This window comes from Xenopus laevis, chromosome 6L (assembly GCF_017654675.1).
Source record: "Xenopus laevis strain J_2021 chromosome 6L, Xenopus_laevis_v10.1, whole genome shotgun sequence".
NCBI lineage: Eukaryota > Metazoa > Chordata > Amphibia > Anura > Pipidae > Xenopus > Xenopus laevis.
In genome coordinates, this window is record NC_054381.1 from 110381231 (window position 1) to 110399935 (window position 18705).

Here is an 18705-nt window from a genome sequence, read left to right on the forward strand (position 1 = left end):
TATTATTTGAGACCACTCTAGACCTGGAGAAACCTAATGAAGTCAATGGGACTAATTCAAGTAATAAGGGATTTCTGGCATTGGTGTTAAAATCTAAATTGTTTTATAATGCTGTTTTTTTCCAGGCTTGAAAGATTTACCCCTATATCTGTCTGTTGTATATAAAAGGACATTAAATGATCTGTACCACACCTAAATGTCAGTTTACCCCATACAGACATATGTTATAATTATGGTTCTGTCAGCAAGGGATTTTCTGAATGGAAATGAACACAAAGGCGGTATTGTCTGAGCTGTAAATCTTGTCTGGCATCAAGTTTGAAATGGTAGGAAAGTTCTTGTTTCACATTTATTTTTACAATGTTGGTTGTTCAGGATATTTATGGTAACCATGCGGTCTGTCTCCTTCCTACTGATAAGACTATCTTTCTGATTTGTTTTTAAAAAATCTTAAATGAGAAGGAAAGTGCTTTTATGCATAGGGGTGCTAAAAGTTAGGCACCCCCAAGTGATTGTCAGCAGACAACTGCGCCGGCCCTGGATTCTTCCAGAGAGCAGCTGGCTATTTGGTTTTACTGCACATGTGTCTGCCCCAGGAAACTTGGAAAGCAAAGATGATCACTCCATGGTACTTGCTGGCAGAACCCCGGGCCATTGCTGTTTTCTGCTAATAAGAGCACCAGCTTGGCGTGTCAGGTAAGTAAATACAATCACTTGGGGGTGCCAGTCGCTAGTTTGCACAAAGCTGTGACGTCACTGTGTGTGGCCAGACACATACAGTATTTCTCTGCCTATGGCGGTTCAGATAAGGATTTTTTTTGTGATTTAATAAAGCGCAACAGGCAGGGGGTGGCACAGCAGCTGGGACTATGGGGGCAAGAAAGATAAATCCAGCCCTGTGCCTAACTTTTGGCACCCACAATTATAAATTACTTTCCTTCTCCTTTAATGACAAGGAAGAGAATAAAGGAGGAGTGTGTCAACTGGTACAGAAATGTAAGTAGTTTTTATATGGTTTAAGTGTTTCCAGTGGCGGAACTACCGGGGGTTCACTGCACCAGGTCCCGTACCCCCTCTGGACCTGCCAGTGGTTCATGCGCAAGCAAATCCACCATGAAAATATCTTTGGGGGGGGTGCCCGGCTGCACAGCCTGCACCCGGGCCCCGCATGGGGGGTAGTTATGTTACGGAGTGTTTCTAAGGATAGCTACATTGGACACTAACCTCCATATGTAATAAAAGGCACTAAGTTTGCCCAGGAGAAGTATCCTATAGCAACCAATAAGATACTTGCCTTTAAAAAGGTGTCCAGTGAATGTTATCTGCTGATTGGTTGCTATAGGTTACTGCTCGTAGACAAACTTAGTGCCTTTTATTACACAACTCCCTTTGAGCATTGCACTTTTCGATATTTTTAGTTACAACTAGTTTTTGGAAGAAATGTAAAATGTAAGTTTTCAAGCACCTGTAACAGCAGTTGAAAACAAATGTTTGGCACCCCTTGCTAAATGAGATATTTGGTTAATTTCGTATATAAAAAGTAGTAAACAACCACTGCAGGACTCATAATAGTAACAAAGAAAGTAGTTATTATGGCATGTGCAAAAGTTTTTTTACCCTAGTCAGTCAGTATTTAGTTAACACCCCATTTCGCACAGATTACAGCTTGTAAACTCCTTTTGTATGAAGTCTTTCAATACTTGTTGTAGGGATTTTATCAACTCTTCCTTTCACATCACTTTTACTTCTGAGAACTTTTTGGACTGTCTTGCAGGCTAAAGCCACAAAGGACTGTTTTCCAGTCCCTTCTTGTTAGTCCTGCAAAACACGGAAAGGATTTTCATGCAAAAATGCACACTAACTTTTCCACAAAAAAAAAATTCTCTTTGTGTCTGCACATAGGCCGAAGCAGTTGAAGAAATGAAAATAAGGCTATATGACACAGGTTAAATAGTGGATAACAGATAACAGATAACACCATTATGTTCTACAGAGATTATCTGCTATCTGCTGTATGACCTGAGCCTTTTCTCCTTTGAATTACTGCCCCGATGGCTACACAGCAGCTTATTTATATAAACAATAGTAGTGTTTCTGAAGCAAACACAGTAGTTTTACCAGTGCAGGGCAACACTGCATTATATTTTATGTATATAAATAATATTATATATAATGGAAAGATCCATTATCCAGAAAATCCTAGGTCACGAGCATTCTGGATAACAGGTCCCATACCCATACCTATGTTCATATATAGGCTTAATACACTGTAAGTATGCCCATGCTGATAAACATTATTATTTTTTGTTGCCAGAACAGAAAACAATGAAAACAACTATTCCAGATTTCAAAAAGGTCAAGACCCTCAAAAATAAATGATTAATTCATAATACAGTCTACAAACAGGAACTGGTAAGTTTTCGCAGGACACAGATCTTTGCACCTGCTGACAGCTAGCTGAATAGTCTCACAAGGCCCCATTTTTAGAACTGTAGGCAAGGTCTTACAGAAGCAGACATCTCTCATAAAAGGAATAATGGCAGTTAATTATTTACTATTCTCTGTATTGTTCTTGGTAGCCCTGTGTTGACAGTGTGCAAGAAAATTAAAGGATCAGTCGCTCTAATATGCCTAACTTTATTTTGTGTAAATTATGTTTCCTTTGCTCAATTCCTGTAACTCTGTGTTTTGGAAAAATATGATGCCAAATGCTATTCTTGGGCTTTAGTAAACACAGACAGCGGTGCAAGTGTTTTGCACAAAACTTCAATAAAAAGGAAAAAGGATTAACCCAGGCTGGGATTAGGTTTTAAAAAAAAACAGCCATAAATATTCCAGTATTTTATTAGATGAATGATAAGACATCCCCTTAGCACTTTAGGAAACTTTAACTGCAGATCAACAACAGCTGGAGGGCTGCCCATCCCTGCAATATGTTTAGTATTTTCCATAATAAAGCTGAGAATCAGCTCCTATGCTAGCATCAGTCTTGCCTGTACCCGGAGTACACAGGCAGTGGATTTCATCACCAAAAGGCATGCTCGTGCGTTTCTACTCTAAACTATTCTGTATGTGCCTCCTCCCAGGCCAACACAGTGCTTCCTGGCGCATGCAAGGCAGATGCCAGCATATCTGATTATCTGCCTTATTATGAAAAATACTTAAAGGAACATGCTAGCATCAGTCGTTCCTGTACCCGGAACCACTTTATAGGACTGGGTGCAGGCACACAGGCAGCGGATTTCATCACCAAAAGGCATGTTCGTGCGTTTCTACTCTAAACTATTCTGTATGTGCCTGCTCCCAGGCCAACAGAGTGCTACCTGGTGCATGGAAGGTTGATGCCAGCATATCTGATTCTCTGCCTTATTATGAAAAATGGAACAGTACACCAAAAAAAGAAAGTAGCAAAAACATACTGTACTGCTGCACTAGTACAACTAGCATGTTTGCTTCAGAAACCCTGTTATCGTTTATATAAAAAGACTGCTGCGTAACCATGGGGGCAGCCATTCAAAGCTGAGAAAAGGCACAGGATACACAAGAGATAACAGATAAGCTCTGTAGAATACAATAGGATTCTTCAGAACGCATCTGTTATCTATTGAGTATCCTGTGCTTGAATGGCTTCCCCCACGACTACACAGCACTTTGTTTATATAAACTATAGCAGTCTTTCTAAAGAAACTACACCAGTTTTATCAGTGCAGTGCAACAGTACGTTATATTTTAAAAACATTTTCATATTTTGTTATTCCGTTAAAGGGATCCTGTCATCGGAAAACATGTTTTTTTCAAAACGCATCAGTTAATAGTGCTACTCCAGCAGAATTCTGCACTGAAATCCATTTTTTAAAAGAGCAAACAGATTTTTTTTATATTCAATTTTGAAATCTGACATGGGGCTAGACATTTTGTTAATTTCCTAGCTGCCCCATCATGTGACTTGTGCCTGCACTTTAGGAGAGAAATGCTTTCTGGCAGGCTGCTGTTTTTCCTTCTCAATGTAACTGAATGTGTCTCAGTGAGACATGGGTTTTTACTATTGAGTGCTGTTCTTAGATCTAACGGGCAGCTGTTATCTTGTGTTAGGGAGCTGCTATCTGGTTACCTTCCCATTGTTCTTTTGTTTGGCTGCTGGGGGGAAAAAGGGAGGGGGTGATATCACTCCAACTTGCAGTACAGCAGTAAAGAGTGGTTGAAGTTTATTAGAGCACAAGTCACATGACTTGGGGCAGCTGGGAAATTGACAATATGTCTAGCCCCATGTCAGATTTCAAAATTGAATATAAAAAAAATCTGTTTGCTCTTTTGAGAAATGGATTTCAGTGCAGAATAACTACTCTGGAAAAACTACTCTGCTAGACCCCCAGGCAACTACAGAGTCTATTTCCTCATAATAACACCCCTGTTTCCTATCCCCAAAAACCTTAGGAAAGGTTGGTTATGATTCATCCTTATAGTGAGCCTATGCATTAGTCTGCATTTTGTACTATGGGAGCCTGAATTAGCCTCCGGGTCTGTAGTAGTTGTTGTTGCACTCCTGACATTCCTTGTGTACTGATCCTCTGTATACAGGGGCGCTTCTATAATGAGGCCGCCTGAGAATCTCGCCTCAGGCGGCAAAATGCCGGTTAGTTCAAGGGGCGGCATTTGGACTGCTGTGCTGGCGTGCTGCGGACAAGTTAGAAAAAATTTATATATTCGATGCGTGTAATGCGCCTGCACCAGCGCCTTTCACCGACAGTTGTACTTGTTCCCCTCTGCTGCTGACAGCTGTACTTGCCTACTGCTGCTGACGGCTGCCACAGTGCCGCCCCTGACTCCTGTGATGTGCCTGTGCGGAGTGCGGTCAGTCAGTCCGCGTGCGTCACGTGCTGCGCTCCGCTGCTCCCTGTTCCTGCTCACGTGACGCCGGTGACGTCACTATCTCTAGGGCTGGGTCGCTGGCTTTTGGAGTTTTAGACTGCAGCCTGCAGCAGTGCCTGGATTTGTTGTTGGACTGCCCGTGGTGGCTGGCTGCTGCATCTGTCTAGGACCAGGTACTGTACTCACTGTACACTGTACAAAAATTAACAAATATTTGTAATAAATAATATAATAGTTGTACTGCCCCTGTCAGTCTTTTATTTGAATTCCACTCCCACTGTGTGTGTGTCATCAAAAAGTCAAGGCTTAAGTTAAAAAAAAAAAAAGTTTAAAAAAGTTAAAAAATTTAAAAAAAATTTGATTTTATTTTTAAAAAAAAAGATGTATGTTCCCTGGTTAATACATAAAGACGAAATTCAACATTTTTGTGGAAATTAAGGGGGAAATTTACTAAAAGGCAAAGTGGCTAACGCTAGTGAAAATTCGCCAGCATGACACCATTTTGGCACTTTGCCTATTTACTAACGGGTGCTGTCGTAAATTCGCCAGCTGAAGTTGCACTCTGAAAAAGGAACTTAACTACGCTAATTCACTAATTTGCAGATTTTACTTAACGTTACCTCTTGCGCCAGACTTGACTTCGCCAGCTCAGACCAGGCGACGTTTACATTTTTAAACACATAAGAAAGGCATTGTGTGTGGCGTGGCTTGGGGGAGTGGCTTGGGGCGTGGCACAAGGGGGCGCATTGCCATACTTTCGCCTCAGGCAGCAGAAAGGCCAGAATCACCCCTGTCTGTATATAATTAGAATGGCTCATGTTAATTTGCTGCTTATGTGGACATCCCTGTTTAGGAGAGAAAGTTGGGGAAGCCAGTATGAAAGAATGGTATTTCCGCATAGATAATGCTAAATGCTGTAATACACCTGTGCTTTGATTACACAAGCAGCAGAAGTCAATGAAGTATTTGTGCATGCTGTCTGTTAGCTTCAGCCTCAAATGATCACCGCCACAGTCAGCAATGCCAGGCATTATATCTGCCGCTAAGTATGCAGGCAGGACGAGAGATAGGCACCAGTAAATAAACTCACTTTTTAGAGTTTGTGATGTACAACTTCTAAAGGCTCTACACGTTATCTGCAATAATTTATGAAATTACAAGGTAGACTGTTAGCCTTTTGGTGGGCAGATAGAAAGGAAAGTTTTTATCTTCATGGAAGGATTGCCAAGTGCATAATTCATTACAAAGTCTTCTGAGAGACCCTGAATACCCATTCAAACAGCAAATATAAACGCAATCACAAGTGGCATGTTAGCATTTTATTTGCTACATTCTTTTACAGAAAAGTGCTAGTGACAGAAAATGTGTAGACTTGTCTCGGATCAATTCATTGGGGCAAATTCACTAACCAGCAGAAATTTGCCAGCGACGGCTTCACTCACATCGCCACACTTCGCCAGGCGAAAACTCGCCAGGACAACGCTAATTCACTAAAATGCGAAGTTGCGTCCAGGGCGCCGAACGATGGCGAAGTTTCTCTAGCGTTAATTCGGCAAGCAAAGTGAAGCTGCGCTAGCGTTGGCTAATTTGCATACAGCGGGAAATTAAAGTTGAATGGACGTATATGTTGCAACAAAAACATTACAGTACACAAGCCCAGGGAACCTTAATAAAATAAAATAAAGTTGTTATATTGCCTTACACATGAGCCCAGTGTATAGTTTATGTGCCATATGTTAGGAAATGTAGGGGGGAAGCTGGGTACCCTAAAAAAAATTAAGATCTGTAAAAAGACACCAGCTTTTTTTGGGATTTTTTTTTAGGAAGTCCTATCTACTCTATTGCACTTCGCATGGTCTAAGGTGGCAAAGGCAAGTCTGGCGCAAGAGGTAACGTTCAGTAAAATCCGCATCTTAGTGAATTTTTGTAGTTACGTCCATTCGCCAGAGTGGAAATTCGGCTGGCGTTAGAGTGCGAAATATCGCTAGAGTCTATCTCCTTCGCTAGCGAATTTACGCCAGTGCCCGTTAGTAAATCGGCGAAGTTCCTAAATTACGTCACACTGGCAAATTTTCGCCAGCATTAGTCACTTCACCCTTTAGTAAATTTGCCCCATTATATCACAGTAGGCAATCTGTATGTCATGTCGTTAATAATCTCCCCGAACTGCCCCCCCTGCCTTCCCGCTGTTTTCCAAGTCGCCCGAAGTTGCCTCACAAAGGAAACTTCAGACGACTTCGGAAAACGAATTGCGCCGAGTGCCATCCCGTCTGCGATTTACATTTTAGCCGGCGGGAAAGCAGGGGAGGCAGTTCGGGGAGATTAGTCGCCCCGAAGAAGAGGAGATTTGTCGCCGGGCAACTAATCTCCCCAAATCTGCCTGTGTACCCTGACCCTTAAAGGAACAGTTCAGTGTGAAAATAAAAACTGGTTAAATAGAAAGGCTGTGCAAAATAATAAATGTTTCTAATATAGTTAGTTAGGCAAAAATGTAATGTATAAAGGCTGGAGTGACTGGATGTGTAACATAATAGCCAGAACACCACTTCCTGCTTTTCAGCTCTATAATTTTGAGCTAGTCAGTGACTTTAAGAGGGCCACGTGGTACAAATCTGTTCATTGAGTTTGCAATTGATCCTTAGCATTCAGCTCAGATTCAAAAGCAACAGATATGACCCTTGTGGCCCCCCCTCAAGTCTCTGATTGGTTACTGCCTGGTAACCAGGGTAACCAGTCAGTGTAAACCAAGAGAGCTGAAAAGCAGGAAGTTGGATTCTGGCTATTATGTTAGACATCCAGTCACTCCAGCATGTTTCGCCTACTATGTGTCTCTGGGTGGTTATTTCTATTGATGTTCCTCTTGGGCTTGGTTGCTGCTGTTTTGACAAAGGTCCAGTCTGGGTAGCCACACTTTAAAAGCTCCTCTGAGATGTTTTTTCTCTTTGTCTTTGGACTCTGTATAAGTTGCCACACATTCTGCCCTGTGGTGCAGAGTTCTAATGACACCCAGTTTGTGTTCAAGCGGATGGTGGGAATCGAAGAACAGATATTGCAACTCTCACAATTAACACCTGTTTCTAGGAGTTGCATGACACATTGGTAATTCTATCACAGTAACTACACAGAATCAACACCTCTGTAAATTTCAGATGTCACCTCTTTACAATGTGCCATTGTGATTGGATTAGTGGAAGAGTTTAAATGCCAAGAACTTCCCACACCAGTCAGTTGAACTGAAGAAGCTGCTCGGATAAGTAGTGAAATGTCTTCAATGATTACTCAGCTAGTCTAGTCGTTTAATAATCACTTATATTAGATATAACGTGTCTTGGATGAATGAAAATCTTCACAGTCATATCGTTCAGTATCATGGTTTAGGAAAAGGCTACAAAAAGCTATCTCAGAGGTTTCAACTGTAAGGAATGGAATCAAGAAATGGAAGGCCACCAGCACAGTTGCTGTAAAACCCAGGTCTGGCACGTCAAGAAAAATACAGGAGCGGCATATGCGGACGATTGTGAGAATGGTTACAGACAACTCAAGGATCACCTCCAAAGACCTGCAAGAACATCATGCTGCAGATGGTGTATCTGTGCATCATTCTACAATTCAGCACAATTTGCACAAAGAACATCTGTATGGCAGGGTAATGAAAAAGAAGCCTGTGGGGCTAGTTCAGGGATTGGGGGCCTTGTTAAAGTCAAGGGTCGGATGAATTCAAACCAATATCAACAAATTATTCAGGATAATGTTCAAGCATCAGTCACAAAGTTGAAGTTACGCAGGGGTTGGATATTCCAACAAGACAATGACCCTAAACACACTTTGAAACCTATAAAGGCATTTATGCAGACTGAGAAGTACAATATTCTGGAATGGCCATCACAGTCCCCTGACTTGAATATCTTAGAAAATCTATGGGATGATTTGAAGCAGGCTGTCCATGCTTGGCAGCCATCAAATTTTACTGAACTGGAGAGATTTTGTATGGAGGAATGGTCAAAAATACCACCATCCAGAATCCAGACACTCATCAAAGGCTATAGGAGGCGTCTAGAGACTGTTACATTTGCAAAAGGAGGCTCAACTAAAGTATTGATGTAATATCTCTGTTGGAGTGCCCAAATTTATGCACCTGTCTAATTTTGTTAAGATGCATATTGTATATTTTCTGTTAATCTAATACAGTTTATGTCACTGCTCAAATACTCCTGTTCCCATAAGGCATGTTATATATTAAAAGGAAGTTGCTACTTTGAAAGCTCAGCCAATGATAAACAAAACTCCAAAGCATTAAGAGGGGTTCGCAAACTTTTTCATATAACTGTAATTCAAAAATTGTAAAAATAAATAAATAAAAATAATGAAGACCAATTGAAAAGTTGTTTAGAATTGGTCATTCTATAACATACTAAACGTTAAAGGTGAACCACCCCTTTAATCATAAAAAATCATATATTGTATTATTTGATGATTAGTGGACAGTATTATTCTGGAAAATATTTCAATATTTCAATAAGCCCTCAGCTAAAAAATATTTGTACTGATTTTTTACATTGTATATTATTTGCAGTAGGTGCTAGTATTTAGTACAGAAAAATATAAGTAATTAATGCTAAAGCGTGGTCCGGATAAATCTAACCACTAAGAGCAATACACTAACTAGCTCACCATTTATGTTTGGAGGTACAATTCTTCTTTAAATGTTAAACTTTATCACTTGAAATGTATGTTCTCCTCTCAGTGGGAAAAGCATATCTGATGGAAACTGTTTTTTTACTGACTTATGTCTCCCTGCCTGTAACTGTCCATGGGCATGCTGGGAACATAATGGCAATTCGGGTTTGGCTACATGCAGGTGCGTGAGGTTAGGGAGTGGTGGTATAATCCACATTCTTTTACTCTTGTACTGAGCCTGTATGGGATATACAGTGTTGGCCACCCAGCAGGTACATTCTGCTAGCCCTATGGAGACTAACAGGTGCACAAACTGAATTGCAACAAGAAATTAGTATATAATACATATGACAAACGTTTCACTGCATACAGGGATGCTGACCCTTATGTAACCCAAAGAGCATAAAACCTATAGTGGAGGCACACAATACCATAGAGTTGGAGAACATCATAAAAGTCACAGCTTTTGTTGAACAGCTCTCCAGTTTCCAATTTCAGCAGCTATTTGGTTACAATATAAGGGTCCCATTCAAGCTAGTAACCAGGTAGAAGTTTGAATGAGATAAATAGGAGAAGGTCTGAGTAGAAAAATAAATAATAAAACTGTAGCCTCGCAGAGCAATTGTTTTTTTTTGGCTGCCAGGGTTAGCGACCCCCATTTTCAAGCTGGAAAGATACAAAGAGAATAATTCAAAAAACCAAGCAATCTCTAAAATACACCCCCACACAGATCTGTAAAGAAGGAACTTCATCCACCACCTTCTGGGGTCTTTGGGCCCCCACTGCAAACTCTTTCCCAGAATCTCATTGTATATCTGTTGTGACCCAATCAGTGCTGAGCTACAAGGTAAAGGTGCTCTAGACATGCCTCTGTCCTTGTTCATGAACAATAAATTTCTCCCTGCTTGCCGTTGCTGATGCTCAAGCAACTTTAGAGTCAGAACTTGGGATAGTCACGCATAAGTTCCTAGAGCCCACATCCAACCGTTGAACCCTTTGTACTTGTCTCTTCTGCCCATAGTTCCGGCCCGGCTCCGGACAGGCAGCATGGCCCATAAGGGCTGGGGCAGTCTGAACCTATTTTATGTTAAAGTTGTATATAAATACTGAAAACAGTTAACAATGCACAAAATGTAGGCTTTGGTTCAAGATTCACCCTCATCACAGGAGTTATCATGAGCTTTTCATTTGGCCAAGCCTAAGTATTCTAGCTATGCAATTTTAAAGTGCTGGATAACTGTAGTTTTAATGATTTTGTGCAGCTTGGGGGGTCAGTGGATCGGTGTTTGGCTAAATATTCTGTAAAATATTCAATTCAGTATTCGATTATGTCTAAAAATTAAATATTCATTGTATCCCTAGTCACAATATAATTTGGTATGTAAGGGGATTGTTGCCATTGCGTAAATATATACAGTTCCATCAGATTTCTAATACCAAAATAAACAAGACCTTACAGGTAAATGACTGTAAAGGAAACAGTGTAAAGGTGCTCACCCCTGTTGTGTTAAAAGAGCAGTAACACCAAACAATAAAAGTGTTTTAAAGTAATGAAAATAACATGTACTGTTGCCCAACAGAAAAAGAAAGGGGCTTGTAAAGATCAACATGCTATATTTTTTAATAATTGTGTGTTTGAATTAGAAGCACTTAGGGCTATGGCATACAAGGAGTATACAATCAAAATGGTTGTCACTTGGTAAGGATCGCTTGCAACAGCCACCAACCGGAAGCACAGAAAGAAACTCTGAATTTCAGATGATAGCATTGGTTTGTGGTTTTGTGTGATTGTTGTTAATGTAGGGTGACTAGAAGTGCTTAGAATTGATGCCAGTGGAAAGATATCCACAGGGAGTAGCAGCAATCAACATGCCTTGTGTGCCATAGCCCTAATACCACTTATCTAAATAAGCTCATGTGGTTTTAGTACTTAGGTAATTAACAGAGGATAAAACGTCATTTGTGGCTTTACACATAGATACATGATGAAACCCATTTCTTCTGCAAAATCGATTGCGGCTGTCAAATATTTTCACTGCAAATGCTTGACATAAACAAAGTACAGGTGGAGCAAATTTTGTGTTGGTGTGACGTGGAGCACTCAGGCGCAGCAACTCACAGCAATGGGAAAAGGAATGATTGAGAACTATTTCATGGCCAGTGGCATGGTCAGCCATCTGAGCCAAATGTCTAGACAAACGTTGCTCTATTTCTATTTTCAGTTTTGGGTGTTATTGGACAGAAGGAAAGGTTAAAACTAAGTAAGCTTTATCAGAAAGGTCTATATGAATACACTAGTAATGCTGCTCCGAGTCCTCAGTCAAAAGAAACACCACATTTCTTTCCTGCTATTGTGTACACATGGACTTCTGTGTCAGACTTCCTGTTTTCAGCTTAAACCTCCATGGCTTGGGCTTGAGCATGCTCAGGTAGCTCCTCACCCCTCCCTTTTCCCCCTCCCTGCTGTAATTTGAGTTCAGAGCTGTGAGTGAGCAGGGAGAGACTCATGCAGGAAGTGATGTCACACCAAGATAATAGGGCAGCTTCTATCCTAAATAAACAGGAGAGTGTCTAGAACCATTTACTTGAGTATGGAAAAGCATTCTAAAGAATAAAAATGGCGTTCTAGCTTGCACTGTTGTGGCTTATCTATTGGCAATAAACTACCTTGGTAGCTTTCCTTTTCCTCTAAGCTGGCCACAAATAAAATGCTTCTTGTTTTAACTACAGTTTTACCGCCGGCCTATATGGACATCACTCCACATGCTGGCCCCTATAATAAGCAACGGACTCTGATAATCCATATAAAAAATACCCCCCTTTAAATAGTTTGTGAGCTTCTGGAGACAGTTTGAGAAGATTCGACTGAGAAACCCAGACTTTCTCATGGCTGTTTAGTAATTTGTGATCAGGAACCGGCTGTAAGCAGACTATTGGCTACTTTTTTAAATCAATATTTATTAAACGGGATTGTACTATGATCCATCTCTCTCTCTCAACATTTTATTTACATGCTGATTGAGCAGATATTGGAACACACGTGAGAATCATTATTGACACACAGGCAGAAACGTACTATTTTGTGAATATATTTCCCATAAGGGAAATTTTACGTATGGACATGCTGGTTTACTTATAAACATTTATATCAGATCACTATACGGCAATCGCTATCCCTTTAATCAAAAATAGAGAGCAAAAATTGTAGTGACTTAATGATCTTGCATAATTGTAACACTTTTTGCCTTCGTAAAAATAATTACAGGCAAAAATATTTTCAGAGGCTACAGTGTATCCTCCATAGTTTTGTTATTCTATTCGAAATGAACAATGGCACTTTGGTTCATGATATAGAAATAAATGGGTCAGTTTCCCCACCACATCAGTTCTTCAACATATGATCGCAGAGCTTCATTCAACTTCAAGGCTACTGATAAATAATACAGGGCTTCAAGTAGAGAGCAATGCGCAGGAGAGGCCATATGTGCATGTCTATAATCACTGCCATATTAACTAAGCAAACGTAGTACAACTCACCTTTTCATATACAGAATAGTAAAGCTCATTTAGAAGATTCATTCTCGTGATGAATCTTCTAAATTTGCACCTGAGCAATAACACATAGCAACCATACGTTTTAGGTAGAACAACAAAAAAAACTTGGTTGCCATGGGTTTCAGTGGGTTTTTGGGGCGATTGTTTATACTACAGTCAGTTATGACCTAATACACTGATGGTGGGACTTTTTCATGACTTCATGACAGGTAGGGGCAGATTTATTATGGTTTGAACTGAAAATTCGAATTTTGGTCAAAACTCTAAATTCGAATTGTGAATTATCCAAACTCGATTTGAGTTTTAATTAGAATTTCGAGATTTATCATACGCTGGCCCTTTCAGAAATCGATTTAGACTATTCGCTACCTTAAACTTGGTGACTCAAGTTTTTTAAATTCTGGTCTGGAAAAGAGAGTGCCATGAGGAGGAGGGGGTGGCAAAACTAAGCCTCCTCAGGCGGCAAAATGCGCAGGATTGGCCCTGATTATTGTCACTTCCTGTACTAGTAAACTAGTGACTGAAGTTCATGCAACTGGATTGCTTTTGATTAGAGTTTAGATCAAGTCTGTCTATCTATCTATCAATAATATTGTCCTTTATATTTAATTTTAAAAATAATAAGGGTATTGAACTGACTGACTTATTAGAACATTATTCATTTTAACTATTTATATGAACTGTTTATATAGGGAGCAATTTACTGAATTATGTGAGTGTTTCCCACATACTTTTTTCAGCAGTGGAATGACTAGTTATTGGCCTCTCAGCAAGATCATTGGGTTCCTAAACATATTCAAGTTACGTAACCTATGGAAAAACATACATTACTTTTGTATAAAAAGTAATTTGGTATTAATCAATGAAAGGCAGAGCAGCGTGACAGGGGCAGGTAGGTAGAGTTTAAACTTAGGGCAAGCTCCACTGACCCCCAATAAATGGACTAATAATTAGAATATTACTTAAGGGAACTCTTTTTATAAACTGCTTATTATAGAGTAACAACAGCTGTTTATATTGCATACACAAAGGGCGTGGCCATAACAATTTGGTACGGAGGGTTTGTGTTTATGGGAAGGCCTGTATGAATAAATAGTACGAGGTGCCAACGTTTCTGGTGGTGGCTCGTTCCAAAGGTAACCCAGCCATAGCATTAGCCTGTACTGCAAAACTATATTTCACCTTCATTCATGTTTTATATTTTTACATTTATTTCAGTGCTCTAGATAAAGCAACATCTTAACAAACTCGGGCTTGCAAATAATTTTTTTAAAATCTTTATAAAAATTGTCTCATGTTTTATTTATTCCAAGGGTGTCCAAATTTTTCCTGTTATTGTCATATTACGCACTTACATTCAGACGTTGTCAATTGGAGCTGAAAGCGTGATGCGATATTCCACTTTCAAATTCAATGTGACAACTTGATGTATAGAGTGAAGAAATATAATTGTGGTACCCAAGGTGGCTGTGCCCTAAAAAGGTGCCTCAGCAGACTATGCTTAGATCAGCTCCTATTGGCTGGAGGTTTTGAGATAATACAATTTGACCATTCACATGAATGCTAAATAACACCAATCTGTTTGTCTCAGGCAAGGGGATCTGAATAGAAGGGAGAAATGGCTGTGTATTTGCCTGTGTTTCAACCACTTGTTAGAAGAGGGATTCATCAGATTTTTTTTTCTGTGTGGACAGAAGAACTGCAATTTCATTGTATCACAGGAGTCCTGCTGAAACTACTCCGTCTTTTGGCCATTAAAGGGGTGGTTCACCTTTACATTAACTTTTAGTTTGTTATATAATAGCTAATTCTAAGCAACTTTTCAATTGGTCTTCATTATTTATTTTCTATAGTGTTTTAGTTGTTTGCCTTCTTCTTCTTCTGACTCTTTTCAGGGAGTCACTAACCCCATCTAAAAACAAATGCTCTGTAAGGCTACTAATGTATTGTTATCGCTACTTTTGATTACTCATCTTTCTATTTAGGCCCTCTCCTATTCATATTTCAGTCTCTTTTTCAAATAAATGCATGGTTGTTAGACCGTAGAAACCAGATTGCTGAAATCGCAAACTGGAGAGCTGCTCAATAAAAAGCTAAATAACTCATAAATCACAGATAATAAAAAATGGAAACCAATCGCAAATTGTCTCCGAATATCACTCTCTACATCATACTAAAAGTAAACTCAAAATTGAACAACCCCTTTAAGGATGCATCAAATTAATATGTTTTAGATATGGTTGAATATTGAATTCTAAGCAAAAGGTCTACCCAAATACTGAACAGAATCCAAACCCTAATATGCATACTAAATTTTAGACATGTTCACAGCAAAACTGAGGGAAAAAATTACCTCTTCAGCTCTCCGGTGACAGTCACATGACTTTGGATCCAGTTTGGTTGAGAACTGAGTATTTGGCAGAATTAGAATCGCTGAAAAATGTGCTGGGGTTTGCTGAATTCTGAACAGAGTCCTGAATTCAGTGCATCCCTAATATATGTAGTACAGATGGTTGGAGAGTAGGAACAGATCACTAATCAACACACGAGAGTTGCACATAAAAATAATTTTATTTCTGGGAAAATGGAACCACAGCTTACAAGGTCATGAGAATCTAACTAAAAGACAATCCTGCCTTTAGCTTTCAGTTTTATCTCAAGCTGGTGAAATTTAAAGACCTTTATCTGTAATGATTTTCTCTTCCCCTACTGATTGCACACATGCTTATTGAGTGTGATCCAAAGACATTACACGTGCACCTGTTAGTAATTTCTTAAATAAACAACCCATGGACTCTAAGCTGCATAAATGCCAAAAATAGACTTCGCAGCTCCAGCCACACATTACATGAAATGTAATGAATAACTTACTTTCAGTTCTGAGGCTCCTCCTTGTCCCACAATCCACTGTTTTTAAGAGACTGATTACAACAGTAAACAATAAGGGAATGGGGCTGAAATAGTCAGGTAATTCAAGTCACATAGCTGATTAAAAAGTATAACTAGACCCATAGATTGAGAATAATTATTAATCTACATATCTAATAACTTCTCTAAAGGAAAGCTTTGTGTTGGTAGCCTCCTCAAAGAAACATTTCACCATCCTTCAGTGGTTAGAACAGTGGCAAGTAGTAGTCATGGATCTGAATTCTGCATAACGGTGCATTGGCCATTAAATGGATGGTTCATGTTAACTTTTAGTATGTTATAGAGTTGCTAATTCTAAACAACTTTTCAACTGGTCCTCATTTTTTTCTGACTCTTTCCAGCTTTCAAATGGGGGTCACTGACCCCATCTAAAAAACAAATACTCTGTAAGGCTACAAATGTAGTTATTGCTGCTCTTTATTACTCATCTTTATATCCAGGCTCTCTCCTATTCATATTCTAGTCTCTTATTCAAATCAGTGATAGGTTATTAAAGAAAAAAGGAAAGGAATTAACACTGGGGGTGTCCAGTGATTATAACTGCTTACCTGAGACCATGGGTCAGTGCTCCTGTACAGTGATGGGCGAATCTGGCCCGCGAAACGGGTGAAAAATTTATGAAACGGGATTTTTGACGCTGGCAACAAATCGCCGGCATCAAAATTGAAATTTTCGCAGCAGATTCACGAATGTATTAGTCGGCAGTGAAATGCGCAAATTGGCGCCTGCCGAATAAATTCGCCCATCACTAATCCTGTACACTGAAAACTGCACCAGCCCAGGGTACTACAGTAGGAGCAATGTGTCACAATCTTCTTGCTGTTCTTGGATCCTCTCTAAGCACATGCAGTATATTTAAAAAGACTGATTTTTGAAGTTTGACATTTTACTCTACTACACATACGCATCTGGATAAGGCCAAAGGCCTAATATTCTTAAATTTTAAAATACAGGTTAGCATTATTTTTTTTTAATACAGTAAATAATTTTGACACAAATAACCAATGACATCACTAAATACTGTTTATAAGGGTTTAATTTACAGGATATTCATGGCTTGTGTATTATAAGGCCATGTGTACATATTAACATAGTTTACAACTTGTTACAAAGATAGATCGGGCCTACTAGAAAAGGATTTTACAGTAAGTATAAAATCCCTTTTTCTCTAGTTGGCCCTCCTATCAATGCAAACGTGTGGGGACCTCCAAAAGCTGTCCCGTAATTTAGGGTGGGTAATGATAGAAACTTTTTGTAACATTTTAGTGTTCAGTTTACTGTATAATGCAATACAACATGCAATTACTACTATGCCCACAATAACATATTGAAGAATACTGTTTGCAATCAAACAATGCAAGTATTATTATGGCAACAATAAAACCTTGAAGGATACGGTTATGTGTATTCTTTTAACCACGGGGGCTTAAAGGAACAGTAACACCAAAAAATGTAAGTGTTTTAAAGTAATGAAAATATCATGTACTGTTGCCCTGCACTGGTAAACCTGATCTGTTTGCTTCAGAAACACTACTATAGTTCATATAAACAAGCTGCTGGGGAGCAATGGTGGAAATTGAAAAACGGCTATAAGGCACAGGATGACTAATGGATAAAAGATAACACCATTAGACAGACAGAGCTTATTTGCTATCTGATGTGTAACCCGAGCCTTTTCTCCTTTGAATGGCTGCCCCCATTGCTACACAGCAGCTTATTTATATAAACAATAGTAGTGTTTCTTAAGCAAATTTTCATTACTTAAAAACACTTATTTTTTTTACGTTACTGTTCCTATAACTGTACCACCGCAGCCTGTAACACTTTGTGGCCAATCACGGCCGAAGTTGAAGCAAAAACATGTAGTTTATAAAACTTTATAAAAGTATTTGATAAAAAACCAAGTGGCTGCCTTGCATATTTGTTGAGGTGTAGCCAAGTTCTGTAAGGCCCATGAAGTACTTTGTGCTCTAGTAGAATGAGCCTTGACTTGAAAGGGCATTGTTTTTGTTTTTTTTAACTTTCCTAAGCAAAATTAATCGTCTCTACTAACCACCTAGCAATGGTTCTCTTGGAAAATCCTTGCCCTTTGTGATTTGCGGAATAAGATATCAACAGAGAGTCTGATTTGCGTAGGAGCGAAGTCCGTTTTAATTAGATGCGAAATGTTCTTACTACATCTAGTTTGTGTAACTAGACACAGGAATGGTAATACCAACTACTGATTAATGTGAAAACTGGTTACTACCTTTGGTAGAAAAACTGGCACTGTGCTGAGGATGACTTAATCCTGATGCATAACAAACCATGTTTTTTTACAAGAGAGAACCGTCATTTCTGAAACCTTCTAGCTGATGTTATGGCTATGAGGAATGCAACCTTTGGTGACAACCATCTAAGCACACAAGAGTCTATGGGGCAAATTCACTAAGATGCGAAGTTGCGCCAGGCGCAACTTCACCGCACTTCGCCAGGCGCTCCGCAAATTCACTAAAATCCGAAGTTCCGCTCAGGGGTAGCATAAGGTTGCGAAGTTGCGCTAGCGTTGATTCGCTATGTAAAGCGAAGTTACGCTAGCGAAGGCTAATTTGCATACGGCGCCAAATTCAAATTTCAATGGAGGAATACGTATCAGCACTACAAATGCCAAGAAAACCTTCAAATCATCAAATAAAA

At 39.4% G+C, this 18705-nt stretch overlaps 1 protein-coding gene across 1 annotated transcript in view; it reads right to left on the bottom strand.

Annotated features, from left to right (window-relative positions):
• Positions 1-18705, bottom strand: part of gnal.L (G protein subunit alpha L L homeolog) — a 147079-nt gene that overhangs the window by 117545 nt on the left and 10829 nt on the right. The window lies entirely within an intron of this gene.